Raw genomic sequence first — 23,390 nt, forward strand, 5'->3', positions numbered from 1 at the left:
CGGCCAGCCGTCTGTCTAGGAAACTTTTCCGATCAAAAACGAACGAATGAACAAACCAACAGGCAAGCAAGCAGGCAAACAAATAAAACGGCAATTTCTTTTATACTACGATACGATGCTATAGGAACAGCGGTTGCGACGTTGCCATGTTTGCTTGCCGCCTCAACTTCAGTTGGTTGGAAAAAGCCCCTTTGTACTTACGGTTTTGTGTATCGTAGTCTCATTCGTATGCGACATCTCGCTCACACTTTCGTGTAAAACGTCCTGTCACGCTCTGCCCAATGTTGTTTCAAAAACGTTTTGTTTTTTTCCTTGCCAACTTCAAGTCAACTCACATTGCCAAACCAGACCAAACCAGTCAACAACATCAAACTCAGCGCATAGCTCAGCAATATGGTTATCGAGAGTGGGTATTGGTAGTAGTAAAGGTAGTATCTACGAGTTTTTACCAACGCAGTTGCTAGTTACAAACTACAGTAGCCTTGGTCGCTGGAACATACACGACCACCAGCATCTGTATAATAATCATACTAGCTTTGGGTGCAGGACTTCGCAAACGAAATCCGGTGTTGTCAACGTGACCACACCGCCTAGATCGTCTTGAGCGAGGAACACTGATTGTAGCAAAGTTGATGTGTTTCTGATGGAAGACTGCTTAGATCTGATTACTGAACATTAGATTGGACAAGTGGATCATGCGGAATAGAAATGGCATAAAAATGGGAACTTTTCCTATTTTAGCACATCCACGAACAAACAGTTGCAGCTCTTCAGGTGAAACATGTAATCATCCCTATTTTTACGATCGCTAGCTATGTTTGTCAGTTGGTTTAAATAAGAGGAATAGCTTTGCACATTTCGAACACGCGGGACTCTTCCTTCTGTGACTGCTGTCAGCTAGAGCGGAACAGATTTTTCGTAGAAAACTGAAAATAGAACTATTTTGTTTTCCTGCTGTTACTGAGATAGCTTCTACTCGTTCTGTTATTCAATTTTACGTATTCCAAAGTTGACTGAAAATTACGAAATATTTCTCTGTCATTGCGCTCTCATGGCCAAACATGACGTCCAAGGAGCATCGAAGGTGGATTGATTGTCGGAATGAGTAAACATTTTTGTTGTTAAACAAATATATTCTCAGTCAGTTTTTAGACAGTCGTTTTGGTGAAGCGTCTATTACACTGCACAGTGGTCCAGGAATGCAATCTAGCGGAACAAAATTAATAAGTCCGGGTCGTGTTGGTTTTTTGAGATAAGGAATTCAGCAATGTTTAATAATCAAGGAATATTTTTGTATGAAAATATTTGTACTAAACGTGTACTAAATTAGTACTAATTTTTTTTGTCTTCATTTTTTTAATATAGAAGGATGGTTTCTTCTACAAAGTTGTTCAGTAGCCAATAACATAAAAGTCTTCCAAAGTCACAACTATTCAAGAATGCATCGTGTATGAGATATTGATTTTTTTTGACAAAATGGACAAAAAACTGTTATTTTCATTTTATTTTTTTTTTTTCCAAGTGTACTAACAAACTTTATGAGTTTCTAATCATAAATCCTTTAAACTTTGATCTTTGCCGCAGAAATAGGATGCCTATGGCGTGTAGTTTTTAAGATATCTAAAAAAACTAAAATTTCGATGATTTTTTCAAAATGTCATATTTCCATTAGCGCACAAAAGCGCAACCTGAAACTCTCAGGGCTGAAAGAATAATAAAATAGGTATCTGTAAACAAAATTTCAGCCCGGAACTCCTTGGAGCTTTTATTTTTAAAGTAATTTTGTAAAATTCTACAAAATTAGGAATAAACGTGCTATTTGACGTGTTATTTTGACGACATGGCTGGCGAGCTGCAGCCATGGACCGAGTTGAATGGAGACGACTTCTTCGAACAGCAAGGGACACTTCGGCCTGGAGCTGACTGGTAAGGTAAGGTTACGTGCTATTTTGTTTCCAATATTATGCCCAATGTCTACGGAGATGTTAAAGAGAATTAAATATGAACTCTTTTGGTAAAAAGTAAAAAATATTTAGTTCAATTTTAAAATGAACTAATGAAGTCTTATGAAATGTTTTGTTTTTTTTTAAATAGGATACTATTTAAGATGCTAATCAATAACGCATAATTGAGTTGTATTCTTTTTACCCGTTTTCACCGACAATTCACAGACTATTAATGTACGGTACATCTATCACCAGGCAATGTATTATGCCTATTGGTATGATTTCAGAAGAAGTTCAAGAGGCACGGAATAAATCCGTCAAAAATTTTCAAGAATTTCACTCAAGAAAATTCAACCGACTAGGGAACATGGAAGATGTTTTCAAATGCCTTTTACTCATATATGATCCGATAATTTCTCTAAATCACTGAACAGGAGACCATTCAATTGATGATCTTCCAAGCGAAGTTCAAAATCTTTCAGTAGATGAAACTGGATTTTGAAGATGTTTTTTTAATGTATAGAGAAATGAAGAGGAATAGGAACAAATCAGTTTTGAACAATGATCTCTTTATGTTATTGATTAGTATCTTAAAAAGTATCATATTTGATTAAAAAATCATTTCATAAGACATGAACAGTTAATTTATAATATTGAACTAAATATTTTTAAATCAAAAGATTTTTTATTTAATTCTCTTCAACATCTCTGAAGACATTGGGCATAATATTGGAAAAAATAGCACTTTTTTACTAATTTTGAAGAATTTTACAAAATTACTCACAGAGTAAAAGCTCCAAGGAGTTCCGGGCTAAAATTTTGTCTGCAGACACCTAATTCAATATTCTTTCAGCCCTGAGAGTTTCAGGTTGCGCATTCGTGCGCTAATAGAGATATGACATTTTGAAGAAAATCAAAAAATTTAGTTTTTTTAATATATATCTCAAAAAGTACATGCCATAGCCATCCTAGTTCTGCGGCAAAGATCAAAGTTTAAAGGATTTATGATAAGAAACTCATAAAGTTTGTTGTTAGTACACTTAGAAAAAATAAATAAAATGAAATAAACAGTTTTTTGTCAATTTTGTCCAAAAAAATCAATATCTCATACACGATGCATTCTTGAATAGTTGTGACTTTGGAAGACTTTCATATTATTGGCTAATGAACAACTTTGTAGAAGAAACCATCCTTCTAAATTGAAAAAATGAAGACAAAAAAAAAATTAGTACTAATTTAGTACACGTTTAGTACAAATATTTTCATACAAAAGTATTCCTTGATTATTCTAATAAACATAGCCGAAATCCTTATCTCAAAAAACCAACACGATCCGGAGTTATTAATTTTGTTCCGCTAGATTGCATTCCTGGACCACTGTGCACTGGTAAACACAGATTTTGCTCTAGAGCTCAAACTGAAAAAAGAAAGATGATAGCTTTTCAATCATTCTAGTCTAGCTCCTACGAAAGATAAGTTTTTCAGAGACTTGAACGAGTTTTCCCTGGAGCGACGAAATCAACGAGCAATTACTCTTCGGCCTATTGACGCACTTCTGTATTCACTAGGGGTACCAAAACTCACAGGGATGGTTAAAAAGCTATAATCTTTTCAAGGCAACTTTTTTCGCTTTTGTCGAACAGTGTAACAGTTGAAAAATAAACTGTCGAAAACTACTACTTGTTGTATAGTATAGAATGAACAAAAGTTCCAAATATTTATTTGGTTAGTCCATTTTTCAACAAAGTGAACAACTATAAACAGATATCTTGACATTGACGAAATTTTCCCATTTTATCTGAAGTATGTGTTAAAAAACATGCACCTTACATAACGCTTACTGCCCATGTTGTCCGATGCACTATTTATGGTAAATACCCCTACTACAGCCGTCGTGTTTCTATAAAATAAAAAAATATATATTCTTCAAAGACCACACAATGGACGCTTCCTTGTGGATGTTTGTGAATGCATAGATCGCAGAAGCTAGATATAAAAGCAAGCATTCGCAACTACATCTATCACAAACTCTCCAGCAAAAGATGGATGATGAAAGTGGACGTTTGGTAGCGGAATTTGGTTGCGGTTATAATCTATCAGCCGAGAAAAAAAAAAACAGAAGAGCATCTGGTTTTTCCAGTTTTTATGTTTTCTCTCATTGCTCTAGCCTATTGATATCATCTTCTATAATGGCTGGCGTGTCGATCATGATCTTGACTTACGTGCCTTCTTCCACTAGCATTTAACCCTTTCCTCTTCTGACCAAGAAAGCTTGATTCCTATGGTTAACAAATTCAACTTGGTTCTCGTTCAGGAAACAAAACCGACAACTAAGAAACGTAGCTAGAGAGTTTGAGAACAGGTTTAAAAGTGGTCACACCCTTTGGTGCTCTTCATTGTCCAATTTTGGTCTGCTTGTTTATCGTATCTTCTTGGTTAAAATGAACTTCGGCCAGAATTAGCTCTGCAGCGTCAAAGCCGTGTAACTTTGGGATTGGTTTGTATGTAAACGTAAACACAGTGAAATATGATCTATAATTAGAAGGGCATAAAAAGTGGTACCTTCACGGCTCTTATCATTTTTATTTTGGGTATAGGTTCCAGTTTTCTCTGTCATAGAAAAAAAGGATGTTTTAAATCAATATATTATAGATGACATCACAAATGTCGTTTCTGCTTTAATACACGTTAACCAAAATAGGTTTACCAAAATTAATTTTTTCTTATCTATCACTAAGTTCAAGAGTTTCTTAGTGATGATCGTTGGATGAAAAGTTATACTTGGAAGAACATTTTAATGCGAAGAAATTGGTTCCTTTGCTGAAAAAGGAAAAATTAATATCCTGTTCTCCGACGAGAAGCTTTTCAGCATCGATGTTGCGTCCATCTGTCGCACAGACCGTGATAGATAGATGTTCCCGAGAAAGTGAAGTTTAAGTTCGAAACCAAATATTCAGCTGATGTTTGGCTTGGTAGCGTCTCGAAACTGATTTTTTATCCTTAGAACCCTAATTCGATCCGAGCCAGAAAATTTTATTGCAAAATTGTATTTGAAATTCTTTTCAAATGTTTGACTGATTTTTCAAGCGAAACGTCAGACAAGCCTTAAATCTTTCAGGTATTTGGCAATCAGTCAGAATATTGGCTTTTTCCTTTTCATTTGCATGTTACATTCATAAATTGTAATATTCCAATTAATTGTTTATAGAAAAAGCTTGGCGACATGTAGCTGATTATTTGGGTGGTATTTGTGTTTATTTCTGTGCTTTTATATTGTTTAAAGCTAGTTCAAATCTCTGCTTTGCTTCAATTTTAGGGGTCTATTACGGAAGGCGAGGCGAGAAACTCGCCAACTCACTGACGAGGCGAGTAAAATATGGTATTATGCCTTGTTCACACTATAGTGGATATCATGTGATATCGCGTATCTTGATATCAGAATCCATACATCTAGTTTTCACAGGAAATTCGGTGTATGACATTTGATATCAAAATTTGTGATATCACATGATATCTGTAATGTGAGTGTGTTATCAGGAAACACGAGTAAAACTTGGCTGGTGACAATTGAATCACGAACGAGTCGAGCAGTTTACTCAGACGAGTTTCTCTTCCACAATGCAGTCGACTCGCTATATGCAATACTAGAATTGGTCAGGCGAGTGTGTGATTCAAAGAGTAGCTTCTCTCTAAGCAATGATTCTACACCCTCGACACTTGTTGAACTCAAACGCTACAGTAATTTGGCAGGATCATGTAGGGCGGAAAAACCGAGAACATGCGATGTAGAACAATAACCAGCGGAAGGGAATAGAGATTTGGCAGTGAGTAATTGGGTCCTAAAGTTTTACTCTGTTTTCCTGATTTTTTACGTATCTGCTAAAAGAGTGTACTTTTCTGAGCAAAACGTGATTTTTAAAAAATGTTCATCGTTGCCCTTCGATTTTTACATGAAGAATAAAAAATGCAAGAAAGGTTTTAAATGACAGTTCGCCCATATACCGTACATGGGCGAACTGTCATTTGAGACAGTTCGAGCAGTTTTTTATTCTTTATTTGAAAATCGAAGGACAACGATAAACATTTTTTTAAAATTACGCTTTGCTCAGAAAACGCATCTTTTTCAAATGATATATAAATACTGGTGTAGCTCTAGAACCCAAACGGGTTCTAAAGGCGGCAAACGGGTGTCATACAAATGATTTACTCGGACTTGAAATTATTTTGCTGGATTTCTCACGCTGCACTGAAAATACTGTAGTTTCAAATTTATATTTTTTTTAGTTTTTTAATTTTTCTATAGATTGATTAAATATTGATTCGAAATCAGCAAACAAAATAAAATAAATGTGTATGTTTTGCTGTATGATTATATAGGTTTTTTGCCTTTCTCCTAGAAAGGTATAGCAATCACTGGAAAAACCAAAGGTATAAAAGTGGTCCCAATGGCCGAATGTCATATACCACTCGACCCCTTTCGACGAACTGAGCATTTTCTGTATGTATGTATGTATGTGTGTATGTGTGTGTGTGTGTGTGTGTGTGTGTGTGTGTGTGTGTGTATGTATGTGCAACTTTTTTTTCTCACTCACTTTTCTCAGAGATGGCTGTACCGATTTTCATAAAATTAATTGCAAATGAAAGGTCTAGTTGCGCCATAGGTTGCTATTGAATTTCATTGTAATCGGATTTTTAGTTTAGAGGTTATGTATCAAAATGTAAAAATCACGAAACATCAATATCTCAGAAACCACACAACCGATTTTAATAAAATTGGTTTCAAATGATCGGCCTGTCTCCAGAACCCTTAACTTTTGAATTTCGTAGTGATTGAACATATGGTTCAAAAGTTATGTAAAGAAAAGTTATCCTGAGGTTGTTTAAACTCACTCATTTTTCTAAGAGATGGCTGAACCGATTTGCACAAAATTAGTGTCAAATGAAAGGTCTAGTTGCCCCATAGGTTGCTATTGAATTTCATTGTAATCGGATTGTAACTTTGTCCGTTGTTCATGAAAATGTGAAATCACATAATGAAAGTAAACATATTGACTTCCTCCGAACGATCACTGGCTAATTAAAAGGTAGAAAAGTGATCCAAATGGCCGAATGTCATATACTACTCGACTCAGTTAGACGAATCGAGCATTTTTTGCATATAAGCATGTATAGGTGTATATGTTTGTGTGTGGGTGTGTACGTGTGTATGTGCACCTTTTTTCGCACTCACTATTCTCAGAGATGGTCTGACCAAACAGATTTCAATGAAATTATTTGCAAATGAAAGGTCTAGTTGCCCTATAAGACCCTATTGAATTTTATTGTAATCTGATTTCTAGTTTAGAGGTTATGTATCAAAGTGTAAAAATCACGAAACATCAATATCTCAGAAACCACACATCTGATTTGATCAAAATTAGTTTCAAATGAACGGGCTATCTTAAAAACCCTTAACTTTTGAATTTTATGAAGATTGAACATCCGGTTCAAAAGTTATGGAAAGAAACGTGTTCTGGAGACTATTTAATCGCACTCATGTTTCTCAGAGATGGCTGGCCCGATTTTCATAAAATTAGTGTCATATGAAAGGTCTTGTTGCCCCATAAGACCCTAATGATTTTTTTTACAATCGGATTATTACTTTGCCTGATATGTTTAAAAATGTGAAATCCAGCTATGAAAAGAAACATATTCCAAGACAACTTACTTGGACTCACTCATATTTCTCAGAGATGGTTGACCCGATTTCCACAGAATTAGTATCAAATAAAAGGTCTACCTACCTCATAACACCCTATGGAATTTCGCAGTAATCGGACTGTAACTTCGTCTGTAATGTATCGAAATGTGAAAATCACAAAACTTCATTATCTTAGAAACTACACAACCGATTTGAACAATATTGATATCAGATGAACGGGCTGGTTTCAAAGTTTGGCTGCCCCATACGTTACCTTTTCATTTGATTGTAATCAAACTTAAGCAAGCGTTATGTTTTAATTTGTAAAACAACGAAAGTCTAATATCTCAAGCATTACACGACTTATTTGAACATAACTAGTGTCATACAAATGAGTCATCTCTCAAACTTAAAAATAACAAACTACATAACAATTTGATATGCTGTTTAAAAGTTTTAAAAAGAAAAGAAATTCAAAGACTATTCAACACTTTACCTGCTTCGATCAATATATATGGCCTCAACATGATTTAAATGTGGTATCGTACTATCTGAACGCTCCCGGCATCGCTCGTGATTAAATTGTTCGAAATTAAGAGTCATTGCTTGTATTTCGCTATTTCTTAAGTACTAACATTACGTCAAATTTCATATTTTATACTTTAATTACAATCAATATTTTAGAACCCAAAGAGTGGATAAACATTTATTGGATTTAAGCATTCATGTAAATCTATTTTTACAAATAATAAGTTTGACCGCTAGGTGGATTAATTTAGGTTTTTATTGCATGGTAATACATGTTTGAAATTATGGCAAATTCCAGAAATACATAATTGTCGTTACAAACTAAGAGGCGCAGCAACGCGGGGTGGGTATCATCTATTTTATAGATATAGAAAAAGAAGAAGAAGATTTATCGCAAGAATTTCGCAAATCAACGTTATGCGATGAAACATTTACATTGGTCATGGTAATGATCTATCGTAGTAGTTCGTGCGAGGTAACCAGTGCAGTTATTAGCTAACGGGTGACAACTGAAATTTTGTTGCTCTCCAGTTGTTTTTGCACACCAAGGAACATGAAATCATACAGAAATCTTCGACAGGACTGTTCTGAAGCAGATTCGTTGGATTGGGTAAAGAGTGTCCGGGACCAAATTGCATCACAAAAATTGGTATTTTCCACTCATTCAACCAATCGCCTTCTAACTTTCAGGTAGTAAAATAAAACAGGATATTTTATATATTTTTTGCCTTTCTCCTAGAAAGGTATAGCAATCACTTGCAAAACCGAAAGTAAAAAAGTGCTCCAAAGGGCCGAATGGCATATATCACTCGACTCAGCTCGACGAGCTGAGCATTTTCTGTATGTGTGTGTGTGTATGTGCAGATTTTTATTCTCACTCACTTTTCTCAGAGATGGCTGGACCGATTTTCATGGAATTAATTGCAAATGAAAGGTCTCGTTGTCCCATAAGACCTTATTAAATTTCATTGTAATCGGATTTTTGGTTCAGAGGTAATGCATCAAAATGTAAAAATCATGCAACATCATTATATCAAAAACTACACAACCGATTTGAACAAAATAGGTTTCAAGTGAACGGGCTACCTAAAATATTCTTAACTTTTGAATTTCATGAAGATTGAACTTGTAGTTCAAAAGTTAAGACAAGAAACGTGACTACTTAATCTCACTCATGTTTCTCAGGGATGACTGAACCGATTTTCATAAAATCAATGTCAAATGGAAGGTCTAGTTGCCCCATAAGACCCCAATTGATTTGTTTTGCAATCAGACTATTACTTTGCCTGATATGTTTAAAAATGTGAAATCCAGCTATGAAAAGGAACATATTCCGAAGACTACTTGAACTCACTCACTTTTCTCAGAGATGGCTGACCCGATTTCCACAAAATTAGTGTCAAATGAAAGGTCTAGCTGCCTCATGACACCCTATTGAATTTTGCTGTAATCGAACTGTAACTTCGTCTGTAATGTATCGGAATGTGAAAATCACGAAACTTCATTATCTCAGAAACTACACAACGGATTTGATCAATATTATTATCAGATAAGCGGGCTAGTTTAAGGTTAACTGATAAATCATGATTGAACACGTGGTTTCAAAGTTAGGCTGCCCTATTTTCATTTGATTATAATCGAACTTAAGCAACCGTTATGTATTAAATTGTTAATAAAACAACGAAAGTCTATTATCTCAAAAATTACATGACTTATTTGAGCATAACTAGTGTCATACGAACGAGTCATCTCTCGAACTTACAGATAACAAGCTTCATTACAATTTGATGTGGCTCAAAAGTTATGGAAAGAAAAGAAATTAAAATATTTAAAACTACACCTGCTTTGATCGATATATGTGGCCTCAACATATTTTAAATATGGTATAGTACTATTTGAACGTTCCAAATTCATTGATTCCTTGCGATGTGTTTAAAATCTGAAAATGCACGACGAACCGGTCATATGATATGATCAAAGTCGAATAACAAATCGTTTGAAATGATTGGTTTTATCGAAAGGACAACATCCTCGACTTTTGGCTTCTGTACATCGCCTTAATTCTATATATATACTAGAATCACATGTTCCTGGGAAACAGCCGAAAATGATCGAATAACACCCAATACCGGAAGTCGCCATCTTAGAATTCAAAATAGTATCTGTGGTCGATTTCAGCTCCTGTGTATCATGCTAGATCCGGATGTTATATTGGGTGGAAATCGGCCATTTTTGGCTGATTTCCAGAAACCGGAAGTTGCCATCTTACAATCTAAAATGTTGCCTAAGGTCGATTTTGGAACATATTTGTTACCTCTTAAAACATCCACATGCTAAATTTGGTTCCATTTACTCGGTTAGTTCTCGAGATGTGCAGAAATTTGTGTTTCATTTGTATGGAACCCCTCCCTTCCAGGAAAGGGAGTGGCGTCCAACTATTACGGACATATTTGTAACCCCTTAAAACATCCACATGCCAATTTCGGTTTTATTTGCTTGGTTTGTTCTTAAGTTGTGCAGAAATTTATGTTTCATTTGTATGGGACCCCTCCCTTCCAGAAGAGGGAGGGGTCTCAAACTATCATAGGAATCTTTATTGGCACCAAAAATCCCTAAACAAATTTTCACGTCGATCGACTCGGTAATTTTCGAGCCTGTTTGGATCAGACAGACAGGCAGACAGACCGGACTGCATTTTTATATGTATGGATTACAACATCAATATTTTAGAACCTATTATATGTATAGATTACAACATCAATATTCAAGAACCTAAAAAGTGAATATATATTCTATTTTTACAAATAAAAGTTTGAATGAGAAAGGCTGGGTCTGACCGCTAGGTGGATTAATTTTGGTTTTTTTACTAATTATAAGAGCAGCACTTGTACGGACAATCTTTCGATACAATGTATTTGTTTTTTGAGAAAACTATAGTATTTCCGTAGTGAGAAAGGCAAAACTGCAGTACAGAAAAAGAGCAGCATATGTCGCACATTCTGCTTCATCCGACGATTGCAGTTCTGTAATTTCAAGCTAGTCGTTTGTTCAAACTATCACAAATTAGCTTCGTTACTTAGTATGGTGGTGAATACTTGGATGTGTGTGATCTTTTTCCAATCTCCGCCAACATTACTGATCTTGTTTTATTTAATGGAATACGTTCTCATTTCTTCTTGTTATTTTTGTTAGCGATGTGGCCACTGGATGCTACTATCGCTGCCGTCCATCACGCAGCGCTCATGAGCGATGCTTGTTGTTGGTGTTTTGCTGTCGTTGTTGGTGTTTTGCTGCCGCTGTGCGGTGTGCGATGTTGCCACTTTTGCGAAACCTTTGCTCAGCAAATTACTGTGCAACCACTGGTATGACAGAGAGCGAAATATTTTATTGGCTCGCTACAGACATCATGGTTTCTCTTTTGCACCCACGATGTTCCGATAAAAAGTTGCTATGGCGTTGCATTACTTATGTATTTCTTTTAGCGAAAATACCAACCACTATTAACAACAATAAAAAATTTCCAACAATCGTCAATTTATAGAGAAAACAAAGCACGAATGCACACTATGAGCAACGAAATAAAAATCGCGTGAATGCCTCGATCAAGTTTGCGAGGAGGTGAGTGAGATGGAATGAATACAGTGAAACCCGATTTTCGTCCTCATTCACACTAACGGGTTTTTGTTGATGGCATATTGTGAGCGTCACCGAATGCGAACGAAGCAGTAGTGTAGTTTTGTATGGTTAAGCGATATTTTAGCGGGGAACTATTTAGTTCTTCTAAAACGCTAAAACCTGTCGTCCACGCGTTGATGAGGGCCAAATGGTTTCGCATCGTGTAGTCTCGAATGACCCGCGACTACGAGAAATCGTTTCAACCAGGAAGAACGTAGCGCTAGGTCTGCAAACGTCCTATTCCAGAACAGCTTGCGAAACTCGCGTATATTTCACTACCCCTCCAAGTAATTTCATTCAAACTGAAGCCGAATGAATTTTGCAGTCATTAAGATTCTTCCTAAGAAATTGGAGAACGTTTTTAACAGTACTGTTTTCTGTTCTAATGTTTTAACTTCATATATATATATCTCAGCAATCGACGCTCAAGAGCTCAAGTCTCAGGCCTCTGCCATGGTGAACGCCAACGCGAGCGATCGGTTAATTAACATCCGTAAGAAGAGCTGTTTATTAACCTACGGCAAGAATCTCGCCCGATCGCTCGTGTTGGCGTTCAGCATGACAGAGGCCTCAGGCCGAAAACATACTGACGCGTCTTGTGCTGCGGAGACGGTTCGTCCTGCCGCACATAGGAGTAAATACGATTAAAACCTGATCAAAAGTGAAAAATTCAAAGTAAATCAACTTTGTACTGTAGTGTTTCATTTGGAAGTGTGATGTATGCTTGATCACTTGACAGCTCATCCATATCCAAAAGTTATGGTTACGGTCTTAATGAGAGGTTTGAACCGACCGCAATTCAACAGTTTTTGTGCATGATAATGACGGTTTGATACCGTGAGCTAAAATATAACGTTCCGAAGATAAACAAGTGATTTTTCAATTAAACAACGATGGAGATTGTTAAAGAAGGTTAATCGAACAGAAATGTGTACTTAGCATGTATGCTAGTCTCTCAAAATACCCAGGTGTTTGTCAAAATCAATAAAATAAAACTCAAAATATTTGTTTTTATAAGCTAACTCAAAATGGGATAAGTTATGTTTCCGGCAAAACCCGGTTGAACGGCTTATATTACGTGAAAGTGCTAATATTTTTGGTTATAATGGTGAGAAAAAACCTTCCGGTTTCGTGTTTTATCGCTATGTGAAAATAATCAGGAAATTTCCAAAACTTGAAGGTCGAGTTAGCAGCGAATTCATTATTTTCAACTCAAATCTAGTATATCAATGACCGGGAATTATTTGTTCTAACTTGAAACCATATTACATAAAAAAAATTGTGATCATTAAAAATTTTATGTGGCGTTAGGTTATTTTTCGCGGATTTTTTAAACCTTTTTTTTTAATTAACCCGTTTTCTACGTGGATGTTGGAGTAACACGGTTAGGGACCAAAAACCTCTAAGTGTTTATTGAGTAGTAAAAATCTTAGTCAAAGAAAACATGGAAGGATTACAATTCCGCATAAAGCTGTGTAGGATGAGTGTACTAATTAATGCATACGTTCTTATTATCGTGTGATTCAATTTCTGTTATTCCAAAGCGCGGTTGACTAGATTAGAAATGGATTGCTAACCAGTCGGACCAAGGTGGCCGGTATTACAATTTTTTAAAACTGGTCCTAAGGCTTTGGTTTTTTTTTTCCTAAATCCAACCCCGAACTCCATCAGTTTTTAGCTAACATTGTGTAGTATTTGTAAAATGAATTCAAATTTTAAAAAGTGGGCTTTTTGAGATATTTAAATCATTATCATTTTCTAGTGTGTTTTTCCTAAGGCGCCATCCATAAACTACGTAACCCAAAAAACCCAATTTTTGGACCCCCACCCCCGTCGTATGTAACGAAACGTAACGCCAACACCTACCCCCTCATAAAAATTACGTAACGCAGTAGAATAATTTCCTCAATAATGCTCGTTTTTCGAGAGTCTCCAGAGATTTTTCGGTTATGTAACGCTGATCTTACCTTCTCTCTCACCCATGTAACAAATCGTAACGCTCAACGATACCCCCCTCCCCCCTATGAACGTTACGTAATTTATGGATGCCGTCTAAATTGATTTATTATTTTCGGGAATGACAAAATTACTATCTGCCACTTAGCCGGAGACGTTACACCAACACAACCATTCTGGTTCTTGAAATTTTTTCAAATAAAAACTTGTTAAATTTTTTACTTTAAAACACTGACTTGTGCTTCGTTGGTCTGGTGGTCAAAATAAGTTGAAAAGACATTGTATGCTTTACTCTGTATACTTCTATTTTATCAATTCGTACAATTAGTCAGTACTCTGAACACTATTCGTATTAATCTTATTGTAATCAACAAGAAAGCATGGAGGGGAGATACAATTTTTATCGTCGATTTCGCATATTCGAAACTGAACGATATGCTTGGGATCACCGCGTACCTAATCTTCATCCAGGATCAGTTTTCTTACACAAACAGTTCAAGAATCAACAATCTAGTGTCAGCTGACAGCACCCAGGAATAACCCTATTACTTCCTTTAGGTCGACGGACAACTATCTTCTACCTTAAAGTTTAAGTAATTTGAGAATGTACTACAGCACATTGAAGGCACTCAAACATGATACAATTATCATGTCCGACAGACAAGCAGGTTTCATTGAATGCTTCGGATTCTCCGACGTTTATGCATGTGTCAGACATGTTTGAGTGTATGCTCATTAACTTCTAATGGGAGATATGTGTAAAAAGTTTGGAAACTTTTATAGGAAGGAATTTCCCAGCTTCCAAAAAGTTTTGAACAGTATTTTAATGTCCACTGGAGATGCATATGTGTGTGTTCAATTTCAACATGTATGAGGTTCTCGACCGTAGAAAACGTAGAATGCAGTTTTTGACATATAGTATCAACGATCGTTGCATACCCCTGCTAACAAGAAATTATCATTTGAATGTTATTTATACTTCTATGTGTCACTTCTTTGGCACAGAGAAAAGAAGACTCTGAACACCTGTTACGCTGGAAACTGACTATTTTCAACAAAAGACTTCCGATAGTAATACAAGCCGGACTCGATTATCTGGAATTCGATTATCCGGAATTTAGATTCGATTATCCGGAATTTTATTTTTTTGGTGCTCCTTTTTTAATTTTTATTCCGAAATTTTACTTTCACCATCGCTTTTAGCATATCTGTTACCATTTATGTTACTTCCGGCATGTTTGGAACATGTTCAAATTAAGTGAAAATAATCAATGTCCAATTTTTTTTTGCTTCTCGGGATTTTACCCCTTTGGAAATCAATTCTGGTTACGCCACTGCATCATACAAGTAAAATAAAAAAAGAATATTTTTCTGTGATTCGATTTTTTGATACTCAGGATAATCTAGCCCGACCTGTATGTTATCTTGAAAACATCATATGGCACAAAATGTCAAAAAATTTGTTGTAGTAGCTGAGGCATCCAACATGGAGAAAAAAAAAACAGGTATATTACCGTACCACCTCTATGTCGTTATATGGTATAATCCTTCCATTCCTAAAGTACTCCTTCTCAAAGGAATTGACTCACACTGTTCACAGTGATTTGCAGTGATTTAACAGATCGCAATTTTTTGGCAAACTTCCGTTCTGATCCACAACATTTGGTGCACTCAAAGGACTGTAGTTCATTTTCGTGAAAAAAGTGGTAAACAGGAAAAAAGTTGGTTGCGAACGATCTTTTGTTTCAAGCCATTGTTCGATGTAAATGAAATGGCAACAACAATATTTCTAGTTTGTTAGTATTACGCAAATAATCACGTGATAAATCAAAACAAATAAAGTAATCACAAAGCAAAGCAACAAAATAACTAGATGTTTTCTCTAAGGAAGAGTGAAAGGTTTATTAAGATAAATCAGGGCCTTTGTGCGCATTTCGAATATCTACAGAAATGGCATCATTAGTACTAATTAGGCTTGGAGAATGCGAGACTGAAGGCGTCAATATTCTATACATACTTTCGACGGCATCGTAATAAAAGTAACGAGCTCACTTTGTCGCTTTCCAACTGACGAAAAATTATATACTGTATATCGTTCTAAAATTACATGATAATGTTGTTCCTCAATTTTTGGACCTACTTCTGTTTTGTACAAAATTGCCTGGAATTTCAGAATTATTTTAGAAGAGAACAGTTCACATTCACTATGTGTCAATTGTGAGCATCAGATTTAACATGTTTTATTGTTCACACAACATTTCTATGACACGGCACAAAATTCAACATTTAAAGAAGATTGTACAAAAGTGTCACTGCTGAGAAATTCCACAAAAAAAGGCTAACCAGTTTGTTCAGCCGTTTTTGATTTGGTTGTAACTTTGCATCGATGTTTGGTTTTCTTTTTTTTATTTAATCACGACTCATTTTTTTGAGGAGTTATGTAAAAAGGCTATGTAAAATAGGTATTGATATAAAGGTGTGATTACAAATATTTTCAAAGCCAAAATGGTTTGTTTGATAGGTGTGATGTCTTCAGCAAAGTTGTAGATAATAATTTCCAAAATAATATACACTCTAGAATTTTTTTTTTATTTAAAAACAACTAAAGGTTAGCTGAACATTGATAGCTGGTTAGATCATGGAGAAATAAGAAACTAAAAAGTAAAATTTTCCGGTAAATAGTAAAGAACGTTTAGTTTGCTTGGTATAAGTCTTCAGCAAAGTTGAAGACAGTAATTTTGTACTTCCAGAAATAATAGACACCGTTGGACAAAAAGATTTTTTTGTCAAAAAAAAAAAAAAAAAAAAAACAGAAATATGATTATAAATTAAATATCCCAAACAACTCACTTGTTATGAATCAGATTTTTTTTTCTATAAAAATTAAACACTGTTAGCTAAACAATGATAGTTAACTGAACTTGGAGAAATAAAAAATAACGAATTTAAATTTGTCGAAAAACGAATTGCAATAACAACATGTTTCATCCGAACAAAGATCAATTTGTTACTATTGGCACCATCTTTTTTCCATAGGAATTATATTTCTTAATATAATTAACAAAGCATCGCAACAGAGTCTTCGTATGATTACAAATTGTATTAACATTAATTCTTATCAGTTTTATTTAGTTTTGGATCCCATTAAATTAGTACCTTGTACATTGATGAGCCAGTGGTGTAACCGTTAAATGGGTGAGGTAGTCGGGAAGTTTCAATCCTACAGATTATTCAGCTCAGTGGCCTGTATTGGTGATGCCCCTCGATCCCCTCGGGGTGAAATGATTTCATCTGTTCCACACCTTCTTTATTTTCTTTTTCGTTATTATATTTTCTACTGGTCGTATCGTTTTGGCAGTCGTAAAATGTTTTCTTCTTTTTTTACTTACCATTCTCTTTTCCATTAGCATAATTAAACTTTTCATCATAAGCGGAGCGGTCGTTGAACTTGAGTGATCTCCTACTCCAATTTTGCTTCGTACATTTCTTTCTTTCTCTCTCATTTCTGCCAGCAGTCGATCGACAACGTTCAATCTTGCCAGAGAAGGTGCGAATATACAGCAACATCTATTCGACTTCAATGTTGACTATTGCGCGGGCGTTACTGTATGTGTGTGCGCACAAGTGCAAATAAAAAACGTACACACAAAATACAAAACGTACGCTCGGAAAATATGGGTGCTCGAAATGAGATGCGAATTCCGCCATACCTGGTGGCTTAACCCGGCAAATGCGGCTTTCGAAAGTGGTATTGAACCAGAGGTAAACAAATTTGAGGTACATATCGGTCGCATTATCGTGATGTGATGGAAAACATCTATTTTTATGTTGCAAAATATATAAATATAAATTTTGACCAAAACCCCAACAGAACAGATACAAAGAATGCAATAAGATTTTTATATAGGTATATTGATGGAAATATTTTTCTACTTTAAATAACTCATACATGCGCGGTAAACCTTATCACACGCTGCAAATTATCTTCCTTTCTCTTTTCGCCTTATATTTCAAAAAAAAAAAAAACAACGAAACAAATCTCGGTGTGCGCAGATTTTGGCCCGGCTTTTAGCCATTAGTAGCAGTGGTATTTGGGTGCTCACCTACTGACACCAACCCATTTCAAACCAATAAGCGCGGGCACCGAAGTAAGTTTTTTTGGTTCGGCAACTTTGACAAACAACTCACGTAGGCTTACTGGACCGGACCGAACCGGCTTTCGGTCGCTGGCCGTGCCAACCACCGAGCCTGTAGCTGAATTTGGAAGTTTTGTTTACCCCACCGAAAAGCACAATAAACACAAATGTTGCAAACAGAATAAAACTGGTTGGACCACAAGTGTTGCACAATTTTCGCATTGTTTTCGTTCATCGTTTGAGATAGTTTTATCATTATGGTTTTTGCAGGTGTTTGAATATGATTTTCGCAGCAAATGACATCATCAAATTTACCAGTTTGTAACATTATAATTTATATGTTTGTACGGTACGAAGTAGTCAGTATATTATAAAAAAAATCCAATGAATTCTTAAATATCCTATATAACTCTATAGGTAATAAAAATGTCGATTAAAAGCTTTTGCAGGACTTTTACATTCGTTCATTTTTTTTCAAGTCAATTCATCGTTGTAGAATTTCTCATTCTTTTTCCTAAATTAACATACTCAACATGCAACAATGTCGCGATTTCTTTTTTAGTCGAAAAACCCAAATAATATATTTCAATATCATCAAATTAAAAACCGGTTCTTGTTGTTCTTTTTTTACGTTTAACTTCTGTGCCACCTTACCGCAGAAAAAATGGCCCAAGATGTTTTCATCCTGTTTTATTTTCGTCGTTGTGTGTATACTGCGTTTGTTCGCTTTCAAAGGAAATTCGATTCGTTGAACAAGGACAGTACAGGACAGACGAATATGTGCAGCCTTAAGAAAATTGTAAAGCGAGAAGAGGAGCAGCACATGACAACAATCTGATTCGATTTGTATTTACTCGTGTTTGCCATTTCAGCAGAAAGGAAATGAGAAGTATTCTTACGATGAAAGACGGAAACCTGATCTTACCATATAAATTTAATCGCATGATGCCGGTGTTTCGTAATCGTCATCGCTGTCGTTGATGTTCACGAGACGATTGATGGGAATGATTTGTTTTTGGATTGAGTTCAACTTAGACAACAGACCTCAAGAGCGAATATTTGACTGAAATGGACTTGATTCGACACATCATGGCTGGAATAAATCGCAGCTTGGATTGTTCGGACTGTGCAAACTTTCCGTTCCAGACGACTTCCAGCCAGCTCCACTCACAAAAGAGGATCAGGTTTCTTTGCGAATTCGACACAACAAAACTGGAGCATTCAATAAGCTGTCAGTGTACTTTGTGTCCCTCATGACCTCGAAATATTTCAGGTCTGATTTATTTTACTGAGTAGTTTTGAATTCATGTGATTTTTGAAAGCAGCTCATGGGTTTTTTTCGGAAAGATGTGACAGCGTTGATCGAACAAAATATGTTTGAAAATTTTTTTAAGGAGCCATCCACATACCACGTGGACAGATTTTTAACGATTTTGCTCCCCCCTCCCCCTCAGTGGACAACTGCCCATATAAATTCTAAAAAAAATGTATAGACCGTGGACATTAGCGAACCCCCCCTCCCAAAGCTGTCCACGTGGTATGTGAATGGCCCCTAAATTATTTTCACTTACAGCTTCAGTATCGATTGATATTGATATAATTTTATATATTGTACTTAAGAGCTAGCAATATTTTAATACAGATTACTTTGCAAATTATCATTTTTTTCATATCTAATTTTATTCCAAACGTTTGTGTCATCCAAACGTTTGTATCATTGTGGTCCCCGTGGTTCTGTGGTTAGCGAAGTCGGTCGGCTAGCTCTCCCACACCGTTGTGATATCGGGTTCGATTCCCGATCAGGTCGAGGAACTTTTCGAGCTGGAAATTTTCTCGACTTAGCACTGGGGCACGGTGTACCGTTATACTTATCCCAAAACATGCAAAATGTGCCGAAAACAATATCGATAACGAATTCTCTCAACTAATCTAGTTGATCGAGACCGCATTAGCCCCAGGCTAGCGTGCGATATTGTATATTGTTGTATTATCCTTGAATTCAGTTGAATAATTTCAACAAATATCATTTTCTTCGAAATATTTCAGAATATAAAGTATTTTTTCATTTCTATTTTATTGGTGCATTGCTAGATTTCACATATACTAAAAATAAACCGCATTGGTCGTTTAAGTTATAAGTTCTGTTTTTATCTGTTCCTCTGGTACTGGTACGTTTAATAATATGCGTACCCCCTGAGTCCAGTTTGCACCACGTACATTTTTATATGATTACTCGTTTCTCTTTTAGAAAGGCGTAACATTCATTTTTGGAATGGTTTCAACTGTATGTGTAAATTAAATGTAAATTAAATTAAATTTGAAATTTAAAAAAAAATATAAAAATGTAGACTGCTATGTCTGTGTTGTTTCGTTTGAGGAACAAATGTAGAACTGTTTAATTATCAACAGCTTTTTCCATAGCGTTGTTTTGATCGTAACATCATCCGACCATTTCATCGTTAGTGGTAGCTAACATATCAGTTAAGTTTAATTCGAATAAAAGACAACCGTGTAAACCGGATATGCTATCAGGTTTGGAAATATTCAAAATACCGTTTCAAGATGTTTTCTATAGATGTGTTTCTGTTTCTAAGGCCTTGGAATCAAAATTCACAAAAACGAACAGTGTGAGTGATAAATTATCAATTTCAAAATACGGAACATATGATAATTTTCAGCAGTTGAAAATTTATAGGTTTTGCTAACGTTTCTACCGCCAATATTTTTGAATGTTTTTGAAATTTTTATATGCATTCAGAGTTCAAGATTAGTTGGTATCCTGCGCGCAATTACCAATAAAGTACTAATATTGTGGGAAATTTTCAGCTGTAATTAGCCTTATAAGCAGAAACCATAATTGAAACCTTATATTTCACTTTTTTTATAATGACTAATCGATTCAAACACCCTAACAGACTGTTATATTTATTCGTATTCGTGTATTTATTTTATCATGTGACTTTCATGAAGATTAACACATTTTTCTTGTTTGTGTCTTTTGCAGGTACGTAAAATCATCAAATTCACAGTGATTACTTGTAAGTAACCTTTATATCTATCAAATAAAAATAGGATATTTATGGTACAATCTGTATTTTAAAAACGTAAGCCTCATTAAAAGAATTGTATTTAGCATTTTCTTATAACTTAATTTCTGAAATTTAAATACTTATAATATAGGCATACAGTCCAGACGTCCATTTGCGCGATTCAAACATCTGATATGTTTTTCGTAAATATATAGTAGAAGATGAAAAAATCTGCATGTCTGTTACGACGTTGATGTAGTTGTTTGTTAAAGGAATATGTAATTATATCACGCATTGAGCGATATAGATATACTGCCATCATTGGTTTAACATATCGAGTGTCTATATGTTAAAGCAATGATAGTAGTATATCTATGTTAGAATAAACACTAAAACGAATATGATTTTTTGCAAAACAAAACGAAATTTTCATTTTTTTGCAACGTTTACTTTTTTTTTGAAGGACAAAATTACTATCTACAACTTTGCCGAGAACACTATACCAATCACACAAATCGTTTGAACGTTATTTTCAAGATCACATTGAGAGTATATAAGGAAAGTGCATTAAATATAGAAAATGTTTTTAGATCCTCTCATAAGGGGTTTTATACCTTTTTAGTTTTCGAGAAACCGAAATTTTTTTTATTGAATTATCTTCAAATACAACATCTTGAGAACATTTTCACACATTTTCATAAAGATCTGAGAAATAGGGAGAAAGTTAGAGCGATTTGCAGCGCGTCTCGCCACGGCCGCATAAGCTAAACTTGAAACTTTACACGCGATTATCTCGGAATAGTGTTTTCCGAAAAATGACCTTGCCGTGATCCTGATTGCGGAAAAACTACTGAACCGATTTCCTTCATCTTTTCTTTTAATTTTCGTTATTAAATTCGCCGGTCCTTGAACGATCGCTTTTTGAAATATACAGTTACATTTTGCCGCAAAATTTTTTTTAATGCAATCACATAACAAATTTAGATTTTTATATGATCGCTGTTTTCTGTGTAAAATCGAATTTACCCTTAGAATTTTTCTTTCAATATTTTCTAGTTCTCGCTGCATGAAAAAAGCTTGGTTTGGAAATTTGCACGTTTTTGTCTCTCTCCCTTACTTATATAGAGATATTGATAACGAAAAATCAGACTTTTAATGTAATAATCAAAATAAAAAAGAAGATACTGTAACCAGTACTGTAAAGAATTTTGAAAACATGTTGGTCAAGTTTTGAAGATAACAGATATTTGTTTTCGAGTACAAACTAACCATAGTTCTGTTGTTAGTTTACAAAATTTTTGAAATCATTTTTTGACACCAAATGTCTTAGTAATGCGTGAAACATCAGACCTTAACAGTTATCCAAAAATTATCTTTCTGAGAGTTGGATTTGAAATGATGAATGAGATATTCATGACAGTAGCATGGAAACATATCCGATATCATCAATTATCGCTATCATATGAGCCGTTGAGAGCAAAAGTGGTGCATGGGCCATTTTTGCACTTTTTGGGCTTGATGCAGAGCATAACAATATATCATAATATCCAAGAAAATCCGGTATCTGCTAACTTATACCAGAGTTATAATCAAAACAATTTTCGGTAATTACCATAATCACCATTTCGTTGAGAGCAACAGTGGTATAAGTCCAATCTGAGCATGAAGGATGCAATATAGATTGATATTCTTAGGACATTAGTACATAGCGTACATTTTGTAACACTGTTACGTATCACCACCAAGGAGTGAATTCAGAACAACCGACAAGCCTTCCAAACAGTTTTAAAAATTGGTCCCCCTGGACCATAGTTCAATCACAATATCCCAAGTAACAATTTAAGTCGTATTGAATTCTTTTAGTAGTTTTCATGACCAATTTCGCAAAACTGCTGTTAAAACTAGAAATACTATCAGAACCTCCTGATAACCGCTATAAGTTTGCTTTACAGCCAGGTGGCCCACCCTTGCCAAGCTTATTGAAGCAATTATAGGAATGGCTATAAAACTGCTTTAAAACCACATGGAAGGAGTGCCGCATACTATAAGCAGCTGGCATTACCTCTTTAAGAGCGCAATAAGTTTGGTTACATTATTGCGCTCTGCTACTTGCCACAATAAGTCCAATTCAACTTTTCATTGCTTGACAGCAACCGTAATAAGTTGATTTGTTTTGCCGTTCCTGCACACACACCAGAACATCACGCCACTTTTTTGCCTTTCTTCTAGAAATGTATAGCAATCACTTGCAAAACCGAAGATATAAAAGTGCTCCAAAGGGCGGAATGGCCTCGACTCAGCTCGACGAGCTGAGCATTTTCTGTATGTGTGTGTGTGTGTGTGTGTGTGTGTGTGTGTGTGTGTGTGTGTGTGTGTGTGTGTGTGTGTATGTGCAGATTTTTATTCTCACTCACTTTTCTCAGAGATGGCTGACCCGATT

At 35.4% G+C, this 23,390-nt stretch overlaps 1 protein-coding gene across 10 annotated transcripts in view; it reads left to right on the plus strand.

The window, feature by feature from the left end:
• The window catches only part of LOC129727944 (location of vulva defective 1-like), a 150,565-nt gene that overhangs the window by 73,891 nt on the left and 53,284 nt on the right, over positions 1-23,390 (plus strand). The window lies entirely within an intron of this gene.

Source organism: Wyeomyia smithii, chromosome 3 (assembly GCF_029784165.1).
Source record: "Wyeomyia smithii strain HCP4-BCI-WySm-NY-G18 chromosome 3, ASM2978416v1, whole genome shotgun sequence".
In the NCBI taxonomy this organism is placed as follows: Eukaryota; Metazoa; Arthropoda; class Insecta; order Diptera; family Culicidae; genus Wyeomyia; species Wyeomyia smithii.